The 16,753-nt window shown below is 46.6% G+C and overlaps 1 long non-coding RNA gene across 1 annotated transcript; it reads left to right on the top strand.

Annotated features, from left to right (window-relative positions):
• Nucleotides 1–727: 727 nt before the first annotated feature.
• On the top strand, nucleotides 728–1,427 carry LOC115286464. Its single transcript, XR_003906075.1, has 2 exons — nucleotides 728–1,202; nucleotides 1,302–1,427. It is a non-coding gene; the product is annotated as an uncharacterized LOC115286464 (long non-coding RNA).
• Nucleotides 1,428–16,753: the final 15,326 nt, after the last annotated feature.

The following is a 16,753-nucleotide window of genomic DNA, read 5'->3' on the forward strand; positions in this document are numbered from 1 at the left end:
TTTACTGAGGGGTAAAAGGGCTCTGTGGTTCAATCCTGCAGGTCCCAGATCCTGAGTTCGTGATCTCAGCCTCTCGGCTAAGCTGCCCCAGAAGGCTGGGCCACGAAAGGTGATAGGGGAGCTCCAGGCTCCAGAGGGAGCTGCCCTCCGAATGGGGTGCACCCTTGGGGGGATCTGCATTTGTGTTGACCAAACAGGAAGGGCCTTGGCCCTCTACAACGAGTAGAGAGGGCTGCGGCTTGGGTGAAGGCAGCTTGGCCTTGGGTGGAGGCGGTGTGGGATGGGGTGGCCTATCCCTCCCCACTCACGACCCCATCTTGAGGTCTCTCCCGGGCAGGTCCATCCCATCTTTGTGGAGGGGGGGGGTGGTAGCTTCTTGAAGGGCTGCCCAGATCGCAGCCTCGAACCCTAAAGGGGTCCTGATTTCTCAAGTTCAGCCCCCGCCGGGCTCGGAGCCCAGGGCCTAGACAGCCGGGAGAGGTGCCCCCTCCATTCCGCACGGAGTATGGACCACCAGGCGAAAGGGCACGGAAGGGTGGCCGGCGTTTCCGCGAGGGCAGAGGGCCGCGCGAGTGAAGCTGGGCGCGGGGGCAGCCAGGTCGCGTCGGCGCTCCGCAGGGGCGCGAGGCTCCAAAGCCGCCGCAGGGGGCCGCCCCCGCGGACCCCGCAGCTTCCCGTGCCCCCGCCCCAACCTCCCCGCGGGGGTCTGAGCGGCTGCGGGAGGAGCCAGGAGGGGCTCGCCGCCGCGGGCGGAACCTGGGGGCCGCGGGTTCCCGGCGGTTTCCAGACCCGCTCCGCGGAGGCAGAGCAGCCGGGAGACCGGAACGAGCTGGGGGAAGCGTGAAGGCTGCAGTCGCGGTGGCGAGTTAGTTAGTGTTCGGCCTTCGCCTGCACGACCCTCCCTCCCTCACACCCAGGCATTCGGCCTAGGCCTCTCAGCCCCGCGGACCGTCCGGGTCACCCGGGGGGCGGGGCGGGCGCTTCGTAGACACGGATTACCACCACTCAGAGGCGCGGGCCCAGGCAATGTCTGTCCAGGTCCCCGCCAGGCCACCTCTGAACGTGTCGCCGACGGCCCTGCCGGCAGTTCACGCAGGAGGCTCCCGGGGCGTGTGCTAGTTCAGCAAAGCGCTCAGCCAGGCTCCAAGCCCCGCCCACCGCCTCTCCGACCACCGGCAGGTCCCGAGAGAGGCCAAGTGGAGGTGAGATCCAGGGGGCCTTTCGGGGACACCCCTATAAGCTTCTCCGATCCCCCCAATTCCCTTGACAAACTTTCTTGATTTCTTCCCCTCCCCCCTCAGGGACTCCCACTTTTCCCGAGAATTGGCCAGAACTTCGACGGCCCGAGAGGGCAAGCACGAGGTTTTTGATCAGGATTTCTTGAACCATGCACGGAATAGAGGCTCAATAAATGTTGATTGAACGAATGGATACATGAGGGGAACGGAGAAGAGGCCAAAGGTTCCCGAAAAGCCCTCAGGGCTGCTGATGGGAGAGCCATCCCAGAGATGGGATCAGCAAGGCCAGAGAGACTCAGTTCCTGGGGGGGAAGAAAATAGGGGTCAGGAAACCCTGGCCTTAACTGTCACTGTTAGTGGAGGGGCAGGTGAGGGATGGAAGGTCTCCCCAGAGGCAGTGACTCACTATCCGGGTCTGGTTAGGTGCAGTTTCCAGCTGGGGTGCTGTGTGTAGGGGCAAGGGTGAGAGGGACTTGCCGTGTGTAGGACCAAGGGAGAGAAGGAGTGGACCAGAGACTGCACAGGGCCCTATGCCTCACAGGTCTCTAGAGAAGAGAAAAATGGGATGAGGGAAAGGAGGGCAGAGGTTTCTTAGGAATTTGACCTGATCTTCAAGCAGAGAAAAGAGCCCCAGGCCAGAGTTGAGGGGCCTGGACCCAGAAAGGCCCCAGAACAGTGACAGAATAGTGTCTGTGACAGATTGATGATGGAGGCAGCTGGGAGGCTGGGTGGGGACAGCATCAGACTCAGGCCAGGTCCAGGCCTGAGGATAAGGCAGGACAGAGCTGCAAAGTGAAGGTGTCAGGCAGTGGGCTTCCAGATCTGGGAACTAGTTGGTGGAGGGGTGGCAGGGGCAGGGACACAGGGACTGGTCATCTATAAGCCTCTACACCTAAGGGTACTTCGGGAAGTCTTGCAGACTCAGGTTCTAACCAGCCTCCTCCCTCCCACAGCCTCCCAAGGTGGGAGGCTGTATAGCCTTCTGGTTTGAACACATTCTTGGTCATTAGTTGGTGGTCTGACCACAGGGAAGTTACTGGTCCTTTTTGGGCCTCAATTTCCTCATCTGTAACATAGGGGTAGTCCTACCCTAATGGATATTGGGAAGATTTAAACACTAGAGTTTAAAGTTCTATCTATTAGTAGTTCTGGTTAATAGGAAAGAGCGGTGAGTCTGCAGATCTGTTCTGGGCTTCCTTCCTCAGTCACCGTCATCCTCTCTTGCCACTGCTCCCGGGAGCCCTGAAGGCTGAGGCCAGTCCACCAAATGCTATGCCCCAAAGCTTCAGTGGGTCCAGGCCTGGGTGGAGTCAGGCAGTGGGTAAGGCAGTATGAGAGGTGCAGGCTGCTTTGCTTCCAGAAAAGCAAAAAGGAAGGGCAAGACCGTATCGTGAGGATTTTCTACATCCCTGGCATCGTGTTATGCGTGAGGAAGGTGAAGGGAAAACAAGAGGAAAAAGTAAGTCCCTTACTTCATCTAATCCTCACAAGGAGGAGCCTGCCTGCATTTTGCAGTATTCCCATTTCAGGGCTGAGAAAAACAGAAGCTGTGAGTGGTGAAGCAACTTGCCCAAGGCTACACAACTAAAACACCCAGGGCCAAAACACCCTAGGTTCCAGGTCCTCAGCCCAGTGGCCCCTCCTCCTTGCCCTGCCTCCCCCTCCCCAGGAGTATCTCTGGAAATCCTCCCAGCATTCTGTTGATTTGATGAGTGACCTGGGAGAGCCAAAGGATCAGGGAGCTCAGGAGAGCCCTGCAGGCCACATTCCACTTCCTCCACTAGCGCTTTCCATACACCCTCTAAAACTAAAGCAGTGGGGTGTCAGACACTTTTTAGCTAGAGCTCACGTAAATGATCACTAGATCTCTGCATCTCAGTTTTCTGTTCTGTAAGATGGGTATAATAATAGAAAATGGTTTCACTTGTATTGTTGAGCAGCTTGCTTAAGAAAATAAAGCCCTTTAAAGTTTGCTTGGCACTTAGTCAACCTTCCGTAAATAACAGTCATTGATTGTAGTTAATTTTCCTGTCTTCCCTGGCTGGGCAGAAGATCTGGTGTAAGCACGCTCACATGTGCAAGCCCTGCACGTCAGTTTCCAGTCCGAGCCTCCGTTGCAGCTTTTGAAATTTATGGGCAGGACTAGGGCTTGCAGGGGGCAGGTCTCAGGTGTGCGGTCTCAGGCGGCCCCCTGGCCTTTGGGTTGCCTGTGCTGGTGTTGACTGCTTGATGGGTGGTCTTCGCATCAAATGGAGTGACAAAGCACTGTGGTCCCAGGTACCTGGAGGGCGGGGAGGGCCCAGGATGGAACTACGCTTTCCACCCCGCCTCCAAAGCATCCTGGGAGACCCACAGAAGCAGACTTTGACCGCCTACATGTGGGGTCTCCCATGCAAGGAATCCTTAGGAACCCGTGGGATGTTGGGTTTCAGTTGAGGAAGAACGCCTGCGCCAGGGAATTGGGGCCACTGGCTGTGCCAGATAAGTGCAGGCTTAAGCTTTTGGAATCTTCTGTTGAAATCTTAGTTTCTTCGCATGGGAAAGGAACCTCTATATCCACCTTCCTTATGAGACTCTTGAAAGCCCGCAACCAGACATGCTCCTGGTTGGCCTTACCCGAGTCCTACCTGTGTTTTGGCGTTTATCTCGGAAACTGGATGAGAGGAGCCATGTGCACTGCAAACTTTCACACTTTGAAAATTGAAAAGCGAGCAGACCTCACTTGTGGTTCCGGCATCCCCGCCGCCTCTTTGGTGGGTGACTCGCATCATTTCTGGCCTCTGCCCTCTGCTTGCTGGCAAACCTGAGCTCACTCCAGTGCTGGCTCTCTGGGAGGTCTGTGGGGCTAGAGGACCGGGAGGGCTGCCTAGTGGGGAAAGGGCAGAAGTCCCGATGCTCAGGGACTTAGCCCCAGAAGAGGCGAGCTGCCCCGCTGAGTCCTGCATTTCCCCAGCTGGTGCTGGTGGGTCCTGCCCAGCCGCGAGGTGCTCCCATTTCGGCAGATTTGAGAGCCTGGAACTGGCAAGGTGACGCCTGGGTGCCTCTCCTCTCTCCCGGCCAACAGATCCTGACCCGCTGTGGCCTCGCTGGCCCAGAACGGGGACAGGGCCGCGGGCCAGATCCTGGGACACCTGATGTGGAACAGGGCCACGCCTCCTGGTTTATACCGGCTTCCAGACTCCTGGCACCGCCAAAATCGACGAGTTTCTAGTCTATCACACAGCTCTGTCCCTGAGGGTTCGTGAACTTGTAAGGCCAGAAAAAAAACTTTTTTTTTTATTTTTAAAGAGAAAGGAAAGGAAAATAAATGTTGATTTTGGACCTGATGGGCATTTCTACTCCCACGGCCACCTTCTCTTCCATCTCCCTTTATCTTTGAAGAAACAAGCTAAAGAAGGTCACAGACGCACTCCGATCCCACACACCAGGGGATGTCGAGGTGGGTTCGCAGCCAGGTGCGCCGAGGAAGCCGAGGGCTTGTTGGGAGCGGCCTGGGACCCTCAGCCTCCTCGCTGTTCCAAGCCGCCAGATGTAGTCGGCTGAGCAAGGGGGGTCGGAGAAGCCCGGGATTGGCCAGACGTAGCGAGAGGGGACTCGGTCTCAGTCTCGGCAACCCCTCCCCCCGCCCCCTCCGGAGATGGCTGGAAAGGAGCGCCGGGGCGGGGAACGCCCCGCGGCGAGCTGGGGGCGCAGCACTCGGAACGTTTTTCCAGCGGTGGACGCGCCAACCTTCTGACCTGCAGGCCTGGTATCTGAGGACAGGGACGGATGGCTTTTCTAAGCTTCCCAGGGATGCCCAACAGCATCTGGAGATTTCCTGAAAAGTGTTGGCTCCCCACATGTTGCTTTGGGGGAGAATGGGTTTCACCTTTTCTAAGGGCCCGCACTCTGGAGGGGCTTTTCTACAGGGTGACACCGGTGTTTGTGGGGCCAGGTCTCTTCTTAGCGTTCCTGAACTTCGCACAGCCTCAAGGACCTCAGTTGTTGCGGGTGGGAAGATGCACCCACACTCGTCCCTAATTGCGTGGCAAAAGGTCAGCAGAAATCAGCACTCTGGCGACGCTCAGCTTTTCTTTCTAGCTGCTTTTCTAAAGTTCCTCAGTAAAGGAAGATTCGGACTATTGAAGCTCAAGTATCTGCAAAAGCGCCTGCTCCTTGGGGTTCCCTCCCGCTGTCTTCTGTCTCAGACTTTTGCCCCACCAGTAATTAGTAGCTGAGTTGAGGTCCTTGTACCGAGTCCAGGCCATCACTAAGGAGGGCTCTAGTGAAATGGCATGCGCCTCAGACTGGCCTTCCCAGGGCCCCTTGGCCAAGCCCCACTTCCCCCTGCACCATTTACTTGCTGTGAGACCTTGGGCAAATTACTTAACCTTTCTCAGTGTCCTTCTCAGTATGATGGGGGTGAATAATAGTCCTACTTCAAAGAGGGGTCATAAGGATTTCATGAGTTATTTCACATCACACAGGAAGCAGTGTGCCTTATAGGAGGCACTCCATATATGTCCTTCCCTTTAAGCGGAACCCAAGATCCTCTCTCTCCTACACTAATACACAGGCCGGAGGAAACCCAGTTAATCCGGATCTGCAGAACGAAACACCGCAGGGAAGTGAGTGGTCAAAGGTGGGTGAAGGAGCTTTTAAAATGCTAGGCAGGCTTTGGCTGAAATTATTTAAGAATTTCTTTTCACTTCCATAATCCAAAGTTGTGTCTTTTTGCTCCAGGTTTGCCACGAAACCTGCTTCTTCCTTCCTTTCTTCCTTCTTCCTTCCTTCCTGTCTCCTTTCCCTTTTCTTTCTTTCCTTTATTCTTTCAACATTGAGGCAACATCAGCTACTTCCACCTTCTAGAAACCCATTTCAAAGGGCAAAGAAGAGCAAGGACCAAATTCCTTTTTGCATATGACCCAGTGGAAATAATGCAGGCTTAGAAGTGATCTGTCTTCTTGGGGCGCCTGGGTGGCTAGGTTGGTTAAGAGTCTGACTTTCACTCAGACCATGATCTCATGGCTCATGAGTTTGAGACCCATATCTGGCTCTGTGCTGACAGCTCAGAGCCTGGAGCCTGCTTTGGATTCTGTGTCTCCCTCCCTCTGTGCCCCTCCCCCCACTCATGCACTCTCACGAAGCACTCTCTCTCTAAAAAGTAAATGAGCATTAAAAAAAAAAAAGAAGTGATCTGATCTCTACCACTCTATAAGGACAAATCCAAAGAACACCTGGTTGGCTCAATCAAAAGTCTGGCTCTTAATTTGGACTCAGCTCATGATCTCACAGTTCATGAGATTGAGCCCTACATCAGACTCTGTGCTGACAATTTGGTGCCTGCTTGGATTCTCTCTCTCCCTCTCTTTCTGCCCCTTCCCCATGTGTGTGCATGCTCTCTCTGTTTTTAAAAATAAATAAACTTTAAAAATGTTAGCATGTAAGGGCAAACCCATTAACCTCTTTTTTTAAAAATTTTTTTTATGTCTTTTATTTATTTTTGAGAGACAAAGAGAGACAGTGCGAGCAGGGGAGGGTCAGAGAGAGAGGGAGACACAGAATCCGAAGCAGGCTCCAGGCTCTGAGCTAGTTGTCAGCACAGAGCCCCATGTGGGGCTCGAACCCACGAACTGTGAGATCATGACCTGAGCCAAAGCTGGCCGCTTAACTGACTGAGCCACCCAGGCGCCCCCCCCCATTAACCTCTTTGATACTTAATTTCCTCATCTATAAAATGGGGATGATAATAATGCCTCCTTCTTTGTGAAAGTTAAAAAAAAAATACGTTGAAGCACTTTGCACTGGCAACCCAGGAGGATAGAGCCAACAATTCACAAAAACAGTAATATCAATAACCCCTAAATAAAACTTAAGCAAAGAAGAGAAACCCAAAAGGATAGGTATTTCCGGTGCAAAATGATTGGGGCTTATTTTCATTCAGGAAGAACCGGTTCAATCCAGACATGCAGCCTCGCATGAGCTTCTGGGAAGGGGTTCAGGACACTTAGTTATGAGAAGGACAATTTGGCGCCATTTTCCACTCGAAAACTCTAGGCATATCTCCATCAGGCCCAGAGATATTTTCTCTGTAGATACATCTCAGTTTTTCCAGTATCAATGCAGGAAATTGTCATGTAATAGAGGAGGGCTGGTCAAACGTGGTCAAAGCATGATAACACTGCAGAGTTATTCTAAATATGCGAAGTGTACTTTGAAAATAGGGAGAAAACCTAGCACCATCTTTTTTCTCTCACGCTGTCAGCTCTGGAAGTGAATGTCTAAATAGCTTCTCATTTTAAAGTCTCTGCCCCATATATGTGTATATCTACTTGGCATGTAGAGGTGCAAATATCCATCTCATTTTCCATTTTGTGTAAGGAGTTTTAACCTAATCAGATTGTTGAACTTTTTTTTTAATTCCTAGATTCCATTCAAAATTAGAAATAACAACCCTTTTCTCTCTCTGTTCTTCACTTAAACCCCAACCCATCTGACAAAATAGAACTTGTCGCCTCTAGTTAATTTTGGAAAATCTACTCTGTTATTCTTCGAGTTGTGCTTTCAATCTTCTTAAAAATATGAACCAATCAATTATATTAGCCATATGGCTTGATCATAACAGCTAATTTCCATTTCATAATGTAATTGTTGTTTAAACACTGACAGTTTATTAGTCAAGGTGTTTAGGAAAGTTCTCTGCAGCTCGATCTCTTGTAAATGATGATGGAAATAAACCATAAAAGCTCCAAGTCATTAGACTATTAGTTTCATGCTTTTAGATTCTGTGGCCCCTCAGCATGAAATATCTCCAAGGGGAATCTTCACTTGCTCTCTGGTCCTGGAATCACGAGGGCTATCCAGAGCAGCTTAGGTTTCTTTGCCACACACAGGCTTTCAAGAGCAAGGATTTGATGTTGTGGGAGGGGCTCACAGGGCTATTCAGTTATGTTGGACATGACCGAGTGCTGGCGGGAAAGGCTGTGCAGTCACACATTACTGCAAACAAAACATGTCATCCTTCAGTGATCTTAATGCTTTGTCCATTAAATGTACTCTTTCATGTAAATGACAGTGCATTTAACTGGTAAACAGATGTTCCCCACCATCATCTCAGAATTAGAAGGCTCTGGTTTATGTGTTGCTTTAAGCTCTGGGTTTGTTATTTCCCTAAGTATTTTCCAGAGTTATTTCTGGTTTTTGCCCCCACTCATCTGAATTTTGGTTCTCCTGTGGCCTCCTCTTGGTGTAGGGAGAGAATGTTCCTGACATTGCAATGTGCATCTTATGAGCCTCCACAAAAATTCACATAGAAGACATAAAAAAGATGTAGAACATTAACAGTAAAACATGCTATATTTAAGGTACTTTGGCTTTAATGCAGTTCGGCTTTAATTTAGGGTATGGTTTTAATGAGCTGCTCTATATATCTCTGTTTAAAATACAAGAAACCCACGAGGTTAGCTTGTCTCCTAGAAGATGGGATTTAAATGCCAGAAGGGTAGTTGGCCTATTAAAAGGTTGACTTTAAGTCCATTGTAGAAATGTGAAATCTTATTGTAAGGTAGCTTACTCTCAACTAGAATTCTAAACTAGGTACATTAAGGTTATATATTTCCTTAGTCATTTATCACCTATTATTAAATTTTCTGATAAAGACATCCCATTCACATATGCTACATTGAAAGTAACTGTTAAGAGCTTGAGTAGGATTTGTAGATCCCATCCCTTAAGAAGAGATCTAACATTCTGAGACTGTGCATTTATTTTTCCTACAGAAGCTTCCCTTGAGTGGCCCAGAATTTTCCAGATGGAACTCAACATTTTTTTTCTAGATCTGTTTCTCTTCTTACATCCCTTTTCTCCATTCCTCAGCGCCGCCATCATGCGTGAGTTCATTCATTCATTAATCCATTCATTCAGCAGATAGTAATTGAGCACATGGTAGGTTCCTGTGACTCTTGAAGGAATTTGTGATGCAGCAGTAAACAGATGAGACAAATCTCTGCCCCAAAGAACCTCCTCTATTCTAGTGGGGGGAGATACATGGTAATGGAATTATATAATGTTGTGTGAGAGATATAGAGAAAGATGTAGCAGAGAAGGGGGGTAGGGAATGCTGGTAAGGGTAACATCGTTTTAATAGGATGGCCAGGAAAGGCCTCACTGGAAAAATGACATTCAAAGGTAGATACCTGTGAGTTGCCCCTAATCCACCCCATTTGATACCCCCCATGCCCAGTCATATGGTGAGCCACCCAGTGTAACCAGGTAATATTTCTCAACTTGATTTCTTTCCCCAACTACTAACACCCAGGTTCAATCACTTATCACCTCCTCTGGATTACTGTAACAGTCTCCTAACTACTCTCTGCCTCCTGTCTTGTCTCCCCAGATCAGTTTTCTACAAGGCCATGACAGATTAGTTTTACAGGCACATATGACCATGTCATTTTGGTTAAGACCAAAAAATGGCTCCTTCCTCTCAACGAGGTAAAGCCCTGATGCCCTAATGAGTCATTTAGGCCTTTTGTGATCTGACCTTTGGTTACTTCTCCAGCCCATTCTCTCACCCATGCCAGCCTGATATCTTTGTCCTGAACTTCTTCCTCCATACATAACACTACACCAGAATACTGGTATCTCTCATTATATGCCAGCGTAAGTCCTACTTTTATTTTAAGATCCATTTGAGTCATCACTTCCTCCCAATGATTTCCAAACTCTACATCCTATCCAGATAGGTGGGGTGCCCCTCCTCTGTGGTCCCATGTGGTCCCTCATACATATCTTTTTAAAATCCCTTTGTCATGTTGTTGTGACATAATCGAGAATGGCTCAGTTTCTCCTACAAGACTATGAACTTTCTGAGCATAGAATCATGTCTTATTCATTTTTGTAATCTTGGCTTTAACCAGTCAATCAGTGACTTCATTTGTGTTCTGATCCTTCCGTTTCCTCCTGATGACTGTAAGCAAACCGTGATGATTTATAATTTGTGATTGAAATACAGATACAGGAAATAGTCCCAATTCAAGACTGAGTTCAACTCAAATTGATTATCAGAGAGTCACATATTTTTAGACTTGGGAGAACAATTCCAGGTTATCTAATTCAATGACTTAACTGACACTCGAAAGCCCTTCTTCAATAAGTTGTAGGGTTAAAGAGCCCTTCAAGTATGGTGTAACAGTGATAGGAGTGGGGGGAACACTTAGCTGATGGAGGCTTCCTCTTTCCTCTCTTGTGGTTCAGGATGTGTGCGTAGAAATAATGAAGCAGGAAGTTATTTGTATTAGAACACATATGTATTTACATACACATACACACACATGCAGCCTAAATTTAAATCTGTAAATTGCTTAAGATGATGAACGGCAGGCTATTACCTAAAATGTTAAACATAAGTTAGGGACTGAACTAGTGCCCAGAGAGAAAATTATTTGTAATTTGAAGATAAAACCATCTGTCAAAGCAAGGAGCTCAGAATAAAAAGCAAATGGGTGGGTAGACCCCATAGATGGATGGCAAGGGACAAGAACCCAGCCAGGCAAGGGACTGCCAGCTGGAACTGACAGTCTGGGCACAAGTCTAGCTCTACACCAGAAGTGGGGACTATAAGCCTTGAGTGAGCCATGCCGCACTGCAGAAGCTTTGAGTACCACTTACAGAGTTTCGTGGGGAATAACGTACTTACTTGTGCATATCCCAGTTGGACTCAATGCTGCTTAAGCTTGCATTTTATCTGTGAGTCAAGAGCCTCTCTCTTCCTATCATATTTTTTGCTTGCTGGTCTTTTAAGAAATAGAGCTATATCTGTGGGTGTGAGGAAAAACAAACTCTTAAAGAATCAGAGTTCTTTAAATTCTGCCTTTGCTCCTTGCTCTTTTTTTTTACTGTTTATTTATTTTGGGAGAGAGAGTGAGTTAGAGTGCCTGCACATGGATGAGGAGCAGAGAGAGGGAGAGAAGAATCCCAAGCAGGTTCCATGCTGCCGGTCACGGGGCTCGATCTCACAAACTGTGAGATCAGGACCTGAGCCAAAATCAAGAATTGGATGCTTAACTGATTGAGCCACCAGGACCTCCTGCTCCTTGCTCTTAGTCTCTAAGTCTCTTATGGAAAAAACTGTCTATTACAAAGGAAAGTATTGAACTTAAAGCGCAGAAAACTTGGGGATCCCATGATGGATGATATCTCGTCATCACTGGTATATGGTTAGTAGATTAGTTGTTAATTCTAGAGTTCATAGTAATGTTGAATTCAGGTGGAATCACATTGCCAATCCTGAAGTCATTAGAAGGGCCGAGAGGGCTCCTGTGAGTGGTCATGGGCTTGGGTTAACTATGTGATATGCATGGGTTTGGTGGGTCATTAGGTGTTGTCATGTAGGTATAGACTTACTAACAGGGTAAAGATATAGGCTTGAATTAGGGCTACAGCAAATTCAAGAATTGTTAGTAAGATGAGGATGATGAAGGTAATGAGGGCAACAGTGGTGCTGATGCTTATTAGAGCTAGGGTGGCCCCTCCAATTAAGTGGATTAGCAGGTGACCAACAGTAATATTAGCTGTGAGTCACACAGCTAGAACTATTAGTTAGATAAAGAGGCTGATAGTCTCAATAATTGCAAGTATAGGAATTAAAGGAAGAGGGGTTCCCTGGGGTGGGAAGTGGGCTAAGGAAGCTTTTGTCTTGTGTCGGAATCCGCTAACTACAGTCCCTGCTCACAGGGGAATGGCCATTTTCAGATTTATTGATAGCTGTGTGGTTGGTGTGAATGAGTGTGGCAGTAGGCCTAGTTGGTTTGTTAAGCTGATGAATAGGATTAGGGATATTAGTATCAGGGTTCAGGATTGTCTTTTGTGATTGTGAATAGCTAGTATTTGTTTTGATGTTAGTTGAACTAGTCATTATTGTAATGAGATCAGGCGGTTATTGACTAGTTGGTTAGGTGAGGGAAACAGAATGCTTGGGAATATGATGATTCGAATAACAACAGGTGATCCTATTACTATTGGGGTAATGAAAGAGGTGACTAGATTTTTGGCTCAGTCAAAGATCTCACAGTCATGGGATTGAGCCACACAGGAAGCTGGGCACTGAGCATGGAACCCGCTTGGGATTTTCTCTCTCCCTCTCTCATCGCCCCTCCTCCACTATGCACATGCGCACATGCTCTCTCTCTGTCTCTCTTGCAAAATAGATAAAAAAGAAGAAAACTTACCTTGTCCCTAGGTCATTCAGCCCATCTTAATATAGGCTTTTTGGTAGCTATTCCCTTGGTTGAGTTAAAATCTGTCTAAGGCTTTCATCCATTGATCCTAGTTCTAACCAGGACCACAGAGAACAAATCCAAATGACCTACCACATTATGGTTCTTGAGTATCTCCAGGCAGCTTGCTTGTGTGATTAGAAGTCACTGGGTGTAGCCTGAATACTGTATGTTTAGCCCATGCTGGCCCATGGTAGCACTTCATAAATGGTGGCTGTTATTATTATTAATAGTTGTAGTATCAGACTGCCATTGAGCCAGTCTTTTCTTCATAAGTCAAGCCCATTTAGATTCACTGATGTCACAGAATTAACCAAAAACAGAGGTTTCCCCATTAATTACATCGACGGCTTTAGGTACAGATGTTAGACACCAGGGTGCTGGACAACTGAAGATGTCCTTCCTTTACCCTCCACTACCAACACTTTACCTTTGTTAAGTGCCATATCATTCTTAAAGACTTGGCTCAAGGTATTTTCCCTTTGAATCTCTTTTCTGTTCTCCAAGGAGAACTGATCACTCCCATTTCTTCACTTTGAGACTGAATACAATCTGTATTTCTTTTAGATCTCTCCCCACGCCCATAAACCCCCCACCCCCAACTAATATCTAGAATGCTGAACCTCTTTTGGTATCTGTATGTAAAGCAAAATGCCTGGAACATAGCATGTGATAAATATTTGTTAATGAAAGGATAACATTTTTGAGTATCAGGTTATGCAATATTTATTTATGCTATATTATCTTTCATGATATACCAAGACTATTCCATTCATGTCACCTAGAAATCATTTCACACACTGCTGTGTTTGGTCACCAGTCTCTCATCTCTCTCTTCAGCAATGGTGAGGTGGATAGGTTTTTTTTGGGGGGGGGAAGAGAAATCCATGTCTTGTTGCCATTGCTAATAACACAAGTGATGGGAAGTTAAGTGGCAAAGCTATTGCCACTCGGATCTTTCATATGAACCACACCAAAAGAAGCAGAGTGTCTCTCTTTATTGGTGATCACACCAGTTTTTCCCAGGTTAGCACCTCCAGTCACCATACACAGGTTACCAGTGTCAAACCTGATGAAGCTGGTAATCTTGCTGGTCTCCACATCATTCTGAATGTTGTTGTTCACCTTGATGAGGGAATCAGGGTAGTGGACGAGGTGAGAATCATGGGTCACCAGTTGAGCAATTCCTTTGGTTCCCACAAAGATCTTTCTCACTTTACACAACATGTACTTGGCCACCCTTGGTATCAAAGATTAGATGGAAATTTTCAACAGTCTTGTCAGTGCTGATGACATCCATAAACCAGCAGGGTAGGTTATATCAGTGTGGACCTCACCATCCATCTGAATGAACTGCTGCATGCAGATCTTGATTTTATCTTTTGTGAGGGCATACTTAAATCTGTTCCTTAGGGAAATGGTGAGAGGGAGGCATTCTCTCAGCTTGTGAGGACTGGCAGATGGGCACGGGGCAAACACACTGGTCAGTTTATCCAGCATCCAATGCTTTGCAGCTGCTACACACTACTGATAATTCTTGGGACCCAGAGCCATGGTTGCACTAGGCATGAAATGAAGACTGCTGGGGCTCCTGGCTGGTTCAGTCAGTGGAGCTTGTGACTCTTAATCTTAGGATTGTGAGTTTGAGTCCCACATTGGGTGTAGAGATTACTAAAAATAAAATCTTAAAAAAGAAAAGAAAAGAAGACTGCCTTCTTCCAGTATCTGGTAAAATAGCTAGGTTATACAACTTTTATAGCTGGATGGAAATTTAAAAAATTTCTTCTATGCCTCATTCCTCCATTCTCAACCTTGACCTCATATTGGAAGGTATTGCAAGTTTAAAAAAGATTCTGAGGACTGAGTTCTAGAAACGAATATGTTGATGTAATTGGCCTGGGGTGTAGCCTGGGCATCAATATTTTTAAGTATTATATCTTAGGCTGCTAATTCCAGTGTGCAACCCAAATATTCCCTTTTTGTTGATAAGGAAACTGACTTCCAGAGAGGCCATGTGTCCTGTCCGTGCTACATGGTGGGTAAAGAACTCAGGTCTCCTGACCCCTGGTATAAAATGCTGTTCATCACATATGAGCAGTAGTATTCATGTTTGCCTCAAAGAGAGACACCCCTCTCCACTGGAACTCTGGGGAGCAGTCTTTTGTTCACAGGCACAGTGACCTTCTAACCTCCCAATTTTAGGACAAAAGACTAAAAGCAGCTTTCCTGATTATGAAATATTACCAAATAGTAATATTGTTGTGTGGAAAAACAGTATCACTTTCCTCATTGTCATTTTAGTAAAGGGAATAATCTTACCTTTTATGACAATACACTCCTCCTGTGGGACTTAATAAAAATAACTTCATTTTAAATGAAAACAAAATGCAGTCTAAAGTTTTTCATTTATGATTGAATTGGCCTTTGTCTGAGAAGGATGCTTACTGGACATTTGTATATTTTATTTGGAGAAATGTTTATTCAAGTCCTTTGCCCACTTTTAAATTGGGCATTTTGTCTGTTTCTGCCCCTACTACAGCAGAAGCAGTGGATCTTTGTCCGGGTCCCTAAATGGGAGGCTTTGCTATCCTCTCCTGCCCCTGACCTACTCAAAGCTTTTGCTTTCTGTAAGAGAAGGTTTGGGGGAAGTGGGCTGTATTTCATACCTCTCCCCCAGTGGTACCCGATCATGATCTGTATGCCTGAGCCCCCAAAAGGGATTCTATGTTATCCCTTGCTCTTCCCCCAATCTCCCTTGTGATAATGTGGTGGATAACAGCGTGGGAATTAGCGCAATATTCCTTGCAAAAGTCTGTAATGCCCATTTTTTTCTAAACTGAAATAACCCACATTCAGTCTTTAAGAATTTGTTGAGGGGCACCTAGGTGGCTCAGTCGGTTAAGTGTCCAACTTCAGCTCAGGTCATGATCTCACAGTTTGTGGGTTTGAGCCCCGCATTGGGCTCTGTGCTGACAGCTCAGAGCCTGGAGCCTGCTTCAGATTCTGTGTCTCCCTCTCTCTCTGATCCTCCCCTGCTCGCACTATCTCTCTCTGTCTCTCAAAAAGAAATAAAAAACATAAAACAAAGAATTTGTTGAAAGTTTAGCTGTTTTTTTCCTTACCTGCCTTAATGGTGGCCATTCCTTTCTTCTATGCTGTGACAAAGGTATAAATTCACATGTTCACTTTTTTCTTGGAGGTGTTTGTCATTCTTTGGAATTTAATTCATTTAGTTGCCTTGTGTACTCAGGTCTCTAATGGATTCAATAAAAATTATGGTTTTGTTGATTATCTGTTTTTCTTGTTCTTAGGATGGGAACAATGCTTTCTCAAAGTTTTCTAAATCCTAAGCTGAAGTGGAACTCTAGGGGTACCTGGCTAGCTCAGTCCGTGGAGCATACACCTCTTGATCTTGGGGTTGTAAGTTTGAAATTCAGGTTGGGTGTAGAGATTACTTAAAAATAAAATCTTAAGGGGCACCTGGGTGGCTCAGTCAGTTAAGTGTGCGACTTCAGCTCAGGTCGTGATCTCTTGGTTCATGAGTTTGAGCCTCACATAGGGCTTGCTGTTGTCAGGACAGAGCTCACTTCAGATCCTCTGTCTCCCTCTCTCTTTCTCTGTCCCCCCACTCTCTCTCTATCAGTAACAAATAAACATTAAAAAATTTAAAAACTACATAAAACTTTGGGGTGCTTGCAGGGCTCATTTGGTTAAGTGTCTGACTCTTGGTTTCAGCACAGGTCATGATCTCACAGTTCATGTGATCAAGCCCTGTGTCCTGCTCCACGCTGATGGCATGGAGCCTGCTTGGGATTCTCTCTCCCTCTCTCTCTGCTTCTCTCCCACTCCACACACACACACACACACACACACACACACACACACTCTCTCTCTCTCTCTCTCTCTCTCTCTCTCTCTCCCTTTCTCTCTCTCTCTCTCTCCCTCTCTCAAAATAAACTTAAAACTAAATAAACTCTAGGTGTTGTATGGAAACCAATTTGACAATAAATTATATTAAAAAATAAACAAACCCTTTAAAAAAGGACTTTAAGAATCCTAAGAAAAAAACAAGTGGAACTCTAGGTAATAGAGACATATCGCAGTGATACTGCAGGCTCAGTTCCAGATTTTTGCCACAGAGGGAACATTGCAATAAAGTGAGTCAAATGAATTTTTTTGTTTCCTAATGCATGTAAAACTCATATTTCTTACACTATACTGTAGTCTAGTAACTATGAAATAGCATTATGTCTAAAACAT

Source organism: Suricata suricatta, chromosome 3 (genome assembly GCF_006229205.1).
Source record: "Suricata suricatta isolate VVHF042 chromosome 3, meerkat_22Aug2017_6uvM2_HiC, whole genome shotgun sequence".
Lineage (NCBI taxonomy): Eukaryota > Metazoa > Chordata > Mammalia > Carnivora > Herpestidae > Suricata > Suricata suricatta.